This window comes from Rattus norvegicus, chromosome 6 (assembly GCF_021556685.1).
Source record: "Rattus norvegicus strain SHRSP/BbbUtx chromosome 6, alternate assembly SHRSP_T2T, whole genome shotgun sequence".
In the NCBI taxonomy this organism is placed as follows: domain Eukaryota; kingdom Metazoa; phylum Chordata; class Mammalia; order Rodentia; family Muridae; genus Rattus; species Rattus norvegicus.
In genome coordinates, this window is record NC_141539.1 from 146553767 (window position 1) to 146563252 (window position 9486).

Sequence of the window (9486 nt, forward strand, 5' to 3'; positions counted from 1 at the left end):
TTACAGAAATAACAAGTCAACTAAGATATTATGCAATAGGATATCAAAATACAATTAAAAATCTCAAGGCAAATAAACTGAAAGCAGATGTATCAAGACTTATGAGGAGAGGAACATCAGTGCTAAAGGGAAGTCCACAACCATAAATGCCTACATCATAAAAGCAAGGATCATAAATATAAGCCCTGAACTTTTATTTCAAGGAAATAGTTAAATTAGAAATTACATAAATTTAGCAAGACAAAAATTAGGAGTAAAGAAAGATGTGAAGTAGAGAAACAACAGTAAAGAAAACAACAGTAAAGAAAACAACAGTAAAATTTGACTAAATTTTAAAGTTTTAAATATTAAACTTAAAATTTTGATTTATGAGATTAAAGATAGCAACTAATCCTTAGCCCAAAAAGACTCCCCCAAACATCAGTTTATGATATCAGAAAGGAGACATAACATCTTGTTTCATATTATTGTTCTATTCTACTAATACCAAATTGAGAAGAAGTAGAAAACAAACTATTCATTGAAGTGCATATCTATGACCAAGTAGGATTTATCTGTGGGATGCTCATACGGCTCATTAAACAGTCATTCTTACAAAATGTAAGATGTAAAAAAAATCAATAGTTGTAAAGAAGAAATGTAAGATTTAAAGAACTGACAGCACCCATGGGAAAAATCCTTAATAAATAAGATGAAAAATATTGTTATCTCCATCAATAATGAGAATTTTAGATGAGTCAACAGCTAATATTGTAATCCTTGTTGAAAGCAGAAGATATTGCTTCTAAGATGAGAACAAAGCAAGAGTGTTTTCCCTTACTGTTTAATTTGCTGTAAATCCAAGACAAAGCAATTAAGAAAAAAGAAAGAAATCAAAGACACCAGTATAAGAAACTCAATTATCTTGGTGGCATATGGAGTTTTTTCACAAAGAAAAATGATTTGGGGTTTTTGGACTCCACCAAAAGTTAAGTAGTAAACTGACTCAGTAAATTTACAGGATATAAAGTCCACATACAAATATCTGCCCATGTCTATATAGTAAAAATGATTTATCAAAAACTAAGAAATGATTCTTATTAAAAGTACAATACTTCCCCAGCTCCGAAAAAAAGAACCAAAAAAAAAAAAAGTACAATACTTACAAGTAAATTTGACCAAGAAAGTCCAAGACATTTATTACAAAAAAAACTATAAAGTATTGATAAGAGACACTTTAAGGAAACCACAAATAGAAGGGCATTTGTTATTCATGGACCAGTATATTCCAAAGCAATTTTCAAATTCCTGATTACATTTATGAAATTTATATTTACATTTATAAAATGCAAAATTATATTACTTAAAAGGACTAAAAATAGAAAATAGAAAATTAGATATGAGTTGCTTCAGTGTCCCGGTGCAGTTAGTCACGTTTCTTGCCTGCTCATTCAGCCAAGCTGCCTGAGGAAACCCAGACTCAAGACCAACCAATGGAGGAAGAGGAGGTCGAGACCTTTGCCTTTCAGGCAGAAATTGCCCAGTTAATGTCCTTGATCATCAACACTTTCTACTCGAACAAAGAGATCTTTCTGAGGGAGCTCATTTCCAATTCCTCAGATGCTCTGGATAAGATCAGGTATGAGAGCTTGACAGACCCTACTAAACTGGACTTGGGGACAGAGCTGCATATTAATCTTATTCCCAACAAACAAGACCAAACCCTCACTATTGTGGATACTGGCACTGGAATAATCAAGGCTGATTTGATCAATAAGCTTGGCACTATTGCCAAGTCAGGCACCATAGCCTTCATGGAGGCTTTGCAAGCTGTTACAGATATCTCTATGATTGGCCAGTTTGGTGTTGGTTTTTACTCTGTGTATTTGGTTGCTGAGAAAGTGACTGTCCTCACGAAGCGTAATGATGATGAGCAGTACGCCTGGGAGTCCTCACCTGGGGGATCTTTCATAGTGAGGACTGACACAGGTGAACCAATCAGTCATGGAACAAAGGTTATCTTTCATCTGAAAGACCAAACTGAGTATTTGGAGGAAAGGAGAAACAAAGAAATTGTGAAGAAACATTCTCAGTTTATTGGCTATCCCATTACTCTCTTTGTGGAGAAGGAACATGACAAGGAAGTCAGTGATGATGAGGCTGAAGAAAAGGAAGAAAAAGAGGAAGAAAAAGAAAAAGGAGAAAAGGAGTCTGATGACAAACCTGAAATAGAAGATGTTGGTTCTGATGAAGAAGAAAAAGAGAAGGATGGTGACAAGAAGAAAAGGAAGAAGTAAAAGGAAAAGTACATTGATCAAGAAGAACTCAACAAAACAAAGCTGATTTGTACCAGAAATCCTGATGACATTGTGAATGAAGAATACGGAGAGTTCTACAAGAGCTTAACCAACGATTGGGAAGAACATTTGGCAGTAAAGCATTTTTCTGTTGAAGGACAATTAGAATTCCGGGCTTTTCTTTTTGTCCCAACACGCACTTCTTTTGATCTGTTTGAAAACAGAAAGAAAAAACATCAAGTTGTATGTTTGCAGAGGTTTTATCATGGATAACTGTGAGGAGTTAATTCCTAAGTATCTGAATTTCATCAGAGAGGTGGTGGATTCTGAGGATCTCCCTCTAAATATTTCCCATGAAATGCTACAGCAAAGCAAAATTCTGAAAGTTATCAGAGAGAATTTGGTCAAGAAATGCTTAGAACTATTTTCTGAACTGGCTGAAGATAAAGAGAACTACAAAAAGTTTTATGGGCTGGTCTCAAAAAAATATAAAGCTTGGAATTCATGAAGAAGAATTGGAATTCAAAATCAGAAGAAGCTTTCAGAGCTGGTCAGATACTGCACATCTGCTTCTGGGGATAAGATGGTTTCTCTGAAGGACTACTGCACCAGAATGAAGGAAAACCAGAAGCACATCTATTTTATCACAGGTGAGACCAAGGACGAGGTTGCTAACACAGCCTTTTTGGAATGTCTCTGAAAGCATGGCTTAGAAGTAATCTATATGATTGAGCCCATTAATGAGTATTCTGTACAACCGCTGAAGAAATTTGAGGGCAAGACCTTGGTGTCAGTTACCAAAGAAGGACTGGAACTTCCAGAAGATGAAGAGGAAAAGAAGAAACAGGAAGAGAAAAAGACAAAATTTGAGAACCTCTGCAAAATTATGAAAGATATTTTGGAGGAAAAGGTTGAAAAGGTGGTTGTGTCAAACAGATTGGTGACATCCCCATGCTGTATCGTCACAAGCACATATGGGTGGACAGCAAACATGGAGAGAATCACTAAAACTCAAGCCCTCAGAGACAACTCAACAATGGGTTTCATGGCAGCAAAGAAACACCTGGAGATAAACCCTGATCACTCCATTATTGAAACCTTAAGGCAAAAGGCAGAGGCTGACAAGAATGACAAGTCTGAAAAATCTAGTCATCTTGCTGTACGAAACTGCACTCCTGTCTTCCAGCTTCAGTCTGGAAGATCCCCAGACCCATGCTAGCAGGATCTACAGGATGATCAAGCTTGGTCTAGGTACTGATGAGGTTGACCCTACTGTGAATGATACCAGTGCTGCTGTAACTGAAGAAATGCCACCCCTGGAAGGAGATGATGACACATCACGCATGGAAGAAGTAGACTAGGCTACACCAGAACTATGTGTTTGATGCTTACCTTCATTCCTTATGATAATATATTTCCCATGATTTTTGTTTATTTTTAACATTTAAAACATCTGTGTGGCATGAAAACTAAGGGGAAGATAAAAATTTCTACATTTGTTACTATAGGTTTGACTCAAGTGGTTGATAGAATGTTTGTTGTAAGACGTAATGTAACCTACTGTTAATGTTAACTATGTGGTCTGAAGTGTTTAGCTGTTGAGCTGGATTAAGAAGCCTTAAGTTTCATCTTAAATTTTTTTTCATTCCCTGTAGTTAATTCTGCATGTACTAGTCTTAGAAGTAAACGCAAGTTAAAACAACTCGACAGAGGAATTCCCCCAAGTGGCTTGTTTTTCAAAGTACAGAGAACAAAACCTTAGGTTCCCCTAGGTCTTTTAACTCAGCAAGGCTTGTGAATATGGAAATAACAGTGCCCAATAGCATTCTGCTTTAAAAGTAAATACAGATGAGATAAAAAGAAAAAAGAAAATTAGATATGAAATATAGAAGTGTTCACATCAGAACTTCTTATCTAAAAACAAATTTCAATGCTAACTATATTAAAAAAAACATATGGACCAATGAATTAGAATTGAAGACCTAGAAGTAAAATTATGTATGCATATATAATCAAACGTTTTTGGGTGGGGTGTCAATATCAAAAATACACAAAGAAAATGAAATACCCTCTTCAAGAAATCACACAAAGAAAATTTTATGCCCACATATTTATGCCACACCTTAATTACAACTGACCATCTACAAAACCCAACTTAAAATGGAATGGACACAAATATTAAATGTGAACCGAAAAAAAAACCCCATGGGAATATGCTCTGTTGGCTCATGTAATGATTTCTTAAATATGTTCTAATACAGAGACAAAAAAGTAAAACAGATAACATCAGCTCTGGAATGACCTGGCCCACAGCCTTGGCAGCACCATTGGATATAGGGATGATGCTCTGAACAGCCTAATGGCCATCATGCCACAGTTTTACAGAGGGGTCATCTACAGTCTTCTGAGTGGCATTGATGGTGTGGACTGTGGTCATGAGTGCCTCCATGATGCAAAAGTTGTCATGAATGACCTTGGCCAGGTTGTCTAAACAGTTGGTGGTACAGGAAGCATTGCTGACAATCTTGAGCGAGTTGTCATAGTTCTTGTGGTTCACACCCATCACAAATATGGGGGTATCAGGAGAAGAGGTGGAGATGATAACCCTTTTGACCACACCCTTCAAGTGAGCCCAGCCCTCTCCGTGGTGGTGAAGATGCCTGTAGACTCCACAGCTCACTCAGAACTAGCATCACTGCCATTTGATATTAGAGGAATCTCACTCCTGGAAGATGGTTATGGGCTTTCCATTGATAACAAACTTCCCATTCTCAGCCTTGACTATACCATTGAACTTTCCATGGGTAGAGTCATACTGGAACATGTAGATCATGTAGTTGATGTCAATGAATGGGTCACAATTTCCACTTTGTTAGATGAGATGGCAGCCCTGGTAACCAGGTGCCTAATATGGCCAAATCTGTTCACTCCAGTCTTTACTGTCATGTCAAAGGAACAAGACTAGCACTGCAGGAAAAAGATGTGACTGTCTCTAGAATACAGAGGAGCAGAGAGGTGCAAATAATCTTTTAAGGAAGAAATACTAACCAATCACAAGCTCAGTGTAAAGATGATCAGTGTCAGGACTCACCAGGATGATTATGGTTCACATTTATTTAGAATTACTTCCCCTAGCTCTAATTTTTAGAAGACTTTGTGAAGTATTTCTAATAATCTACTGAATGTTTGGCAGAATTAAGCCATTCAGCCATCTGGTTTTGGCCTTTTCTCTGTTGGAAGATTTTTAATTATTGTCAACTCTGTTAGTAATTCATTTACACATTCTGTTTCTTCCTGACTCAATCTTGGTTCATTATTATTCTCTAGAGTTTATTAATTTCTTCTAGGTTATTAAATTTATTTATATGTAAGGATAATATTTCTGTATGATGTTTTTAATTTCTGGTATGTCTTTAAAATATCTCCACATTTGTTTCTGATTTTATTTGAGTTCTCTCTCTCTCTCTCTCTCTCTCTCTCTCTCTCTCTCTCTCTCCATGTGTCATGTGTTTGTAAATTTTTGCAAAGGACTAAGTCTTTATTGAGTGCTTTCCTCTCTGCTTTTTATTTGGTTCATTTCTGTTCTGATGGTTATTATTTAATTCTTTTTGATAAACTTGACTTTAGTTTATTCTTTGAGACACAATGTTAACTCATTTATTTAGAATCCTCATTTTATAGGTAAGCACTTATTTTTATCTTTCACTTTTATAACTCCACTTGATGTCCTTTGTTTCTACTGGAGGTGGACTCCACAAGTTCCCTCTCCCCATTGTAGGACATTTCATCTAAAGGTTCCTTCCTTTGAGTCCTGAGAGTCTCTCACCTCCCAGGTCTCTGGTTCATTCTCGAGGGTTCCCTCCACCCCATCTCTCTTCTATATGTCTTGTCATTCATGTGTATAAAATTGTATATATGTTTGATATGTATGTACTAAGGAAGGTGGGCATTTGTACACATATGTGTACATGTGCAGAGGCCAAATGATGATGACCAGTGTCCTTCTCAATCACTCACAAATCTTGTTTGAGACAAGCTCTCTCATTTAATCTATAATTTACATATTCAAATAAACTGGCTGTCACTTGGGCTAAAGGGATCATCCAGGCTCTAGGATTAAAATAAATACCATCGCACTCTCTCCTGGCTTTTTACTTGGATTCTAGAGATAAAATTCAGGACTTCATGCTGGCTGAGCCATCTCCCAAGACCTAGTATAGGTATTCCTTGATGTCAACTTTCCTCTTGAAACCTTGTTTTATCCCAGAGATTTGAGAAGCCTATTTCTATTGTAATTTTACCTCAAGAAGGTTAACAAGCTGAAGGGTAAAAGGGAGCATGCTGCAATCCCAGTTGGGAGGGAGAAGAAAGCAATCACAAAAGTAGGGGAAAGAGAAAGGGACCTGGGTAGGAAAGGGGACAGGGAGAGGAAGAGGAGAACATGAACAGGTATTGGGTTGGGGGAACAAGAATGAAGCCCTGAGGTCCAGCAGAAAGAACAGAAACAGGCAACCTTGGGAAGTAGGAGGTGTGGTGGAGGGAATCCTGGAGAATGAACCAGAGACCTGGGAGGTGAGAGACTCTCAGGACTCAAAGGGAGGGGCCTTAGATGAAATGCCCTACAGTGGAGAGAGAGAACTTGTGGAGTTCACCTCCAATAGAAAGCCAGGACATCAAGTGGAGGGATGGTGTTGCCATCCCACAGTCAAAAACTGACACAGAATTGTTCCTGTCTGAAATAACTACAGGGACAAAAATGTCTTAAGACACATCTTAATTTTTTCTTGTTTTTTTTTTATTTCTACAGGACCCATTTCTATATTTTTGTGAATTTTCTAACATTATCCCCATCATGATCTAAGTTTCATACCATTATTATTAGAAAAATTACTGGATATAATTTTTCAATCATTTTTAATTTATGACAAATTTTGCAGTTGCACACACATCATACCTTTATTGGAAAATGTTCCATGTGCATTGGAGTACGGAGTATACATCATGCTGCTGAGTGAAAAATTCTGTTTTTATAAGTACATTAGCTTTACAGTGCAATCCGATGCCAGGAATTTTTAAATTTTCTGTATGATTGGTCTATCCACTGTTGAAAAATGGCGTGCTTTTATTGTACTATTACATACCCCTCCCATCATGTCCGTTAATGCTTTATATGTTTATATATTTATAAACATATATTATCAGCATATATATTTGCAAGTAGGACAATGGGTTGATTGCTTTTTCATCTGTTTCTCAGTTTCTTCCAGGAACTTTGTCTTGAGGCTTATTTCATACGTGATATGTGCACACCCCTTGCTGTCCCTTCACAGCATTGCCTTGCATTCCTTCACTTTCACCTCACATGTCCTTAAAGTGAAGGTCTTGTCTAAAATTAGCCTGCACTTGGGTCTTACTAGGTTTGTGTTAATCTACTCAGGATTGGAAAGTTATTTGCATTCGTATGTTTAAAGTTTGATAGATAAAAACATTTCTGACATCTTAAATTTTTCCTAGTTTTGTAGATTTTATGTTTCTGTCTTTGTTTCTTTTGTGTATCTTTGTGGCTTTCAGTTTTTTAGTAGTGCTAGGCTTTGACTACTTTGTCTTTCATGTGTACGCATCTGCTACAACTGTTTGCTCTGTGGGTGTAGCAAAATTGACAAAAAATATTTTTTAGACTTGCGTAAGAGTATTTTAGGTCTACAACAACTAAAATTTTGTAATCTATAAATGCTCTTTACTTTCAACCTCCTTACTTCAATTAATATTTGTTCTTATAATATATATGTTTTTATATTGTTTATTCATTTTTCTTTTTATAGTTTGAGAATTTCACGCATCTCTATAACTTGTTTGATAACTCTAATATTCATTGCTTCCCCTATAATTTCTTCCCAATGTCACCACTACTTTTTCCTCCCAACTCTGTGTGATATTTTTTAACCCTCTGAGTCCCCTTAGAGCTTTCATATATTTAAGGTTGTAGGACCATCTCCTGCATGGGCATGGTTGTAGGACAGCTACTGGCACCTGGGTAGCCTGGCAGGGCCCATATCCCTGAAGAAAAGTGAATTTCCCTTCTGCAGTCTTCAGTTGCCAATAGCTCCTAAGCTAGATGTGAGACTTCTTAAAGCCCTTACCACCAATAAGACACTTGCCTGTGTTTTATGTTCTTTTAAAAGTTGGTGTAGCTCCCTATTTTTATTTAATTTAATTGTAGAGTTTCTTCACCATAGCCTCATTGAGTAGAACAGACTTAAGGACTATTGAGTTTGTGGCTCTGGGTGTCCTCATTTCCAACGACGACTTGGGGAATTTAATTTCAGCATGTATTTTATGCTGCAAACATGTGTCTCTTCATCTCTTCTCCTTTTGTAAGTTCCATAATGTGAATCATTGCTGCTTCATGACATCTCATAAATTCTGCAGATTTTATTTATTCTTTTTATCTTAGATTTTTTTTCCTTGTTTTCCTTTTTCTTTTTTCAGTTAGCTAGAGGAAGTCATAATATTGGCTTCATGTTTATAGATTATTTTTCTGTTTGATCTACTTTGTTATTGCTTTTCTTGAACTTCAATATTTAGTATAGTTTTTTGTAATACTAAAGGTACTTCTTTGTTGCTTTTCTCAATCTTATTTTATATATATATATTATATATATAATATATATTCAATCACTATGCTCAATTGCTTGTATTAAACACCTTGTAATATTTTCATGACTTTGCTCTAATTTCTGAAAGTACCATCTTTCTTTCCTCATTATCAAGAGTGTGGCCTTCATATTAATATTTATATGAATGTGTTCAAATGAGAATAATAGCTCCTATAGGCTCATATATTTGAATGTTTAGTGTCCAGTTGGTGGAACTATTTGGGAAGGATTAGGGAGTATGGGCTTGGCAGAGGAAGTGTGTCATAGTCACATGGTGTAGACTTAGAAGATTCAAAAGCCTATGCCAAATCTATAGTCCCTCTCTCTCTCTCTCTCTCTCTCTCTCTCTCTCTCTCTCTCTCTCTCTCCTTCTCCTAACCCCTCAGACTTGTAAGCTGCAAGATCTTGTAGAGGTGTTGCAAGCAATCCAGGTTAAGCAAGGTCTTTCATATATAGTCCACTCCTTTTTTCTCTGCATTAGGTAAATAGTGGATATTGGAACTAATGAAAACCACAAATAGCCATAGCAGCATTATGTCCAAGGCATATATTCT

General features: G+C 36.5%; 1 pseudogene; it reads left to right on the top strand.

Annotated features, from left to right (window-relative positions):
* The first annotated feature begins 1445 nt into the window (after window positions 1–1445).
* Window positions 1446–3637, top strand: Hsp90aa1-ps4 (heat shock protein 90 alpha family class A member 1, pseudogene 4; annotated as a pseudogene).
* The last annotated feature ends 5849 nt before the right edge of the window (window positions 3638–9486 follow it).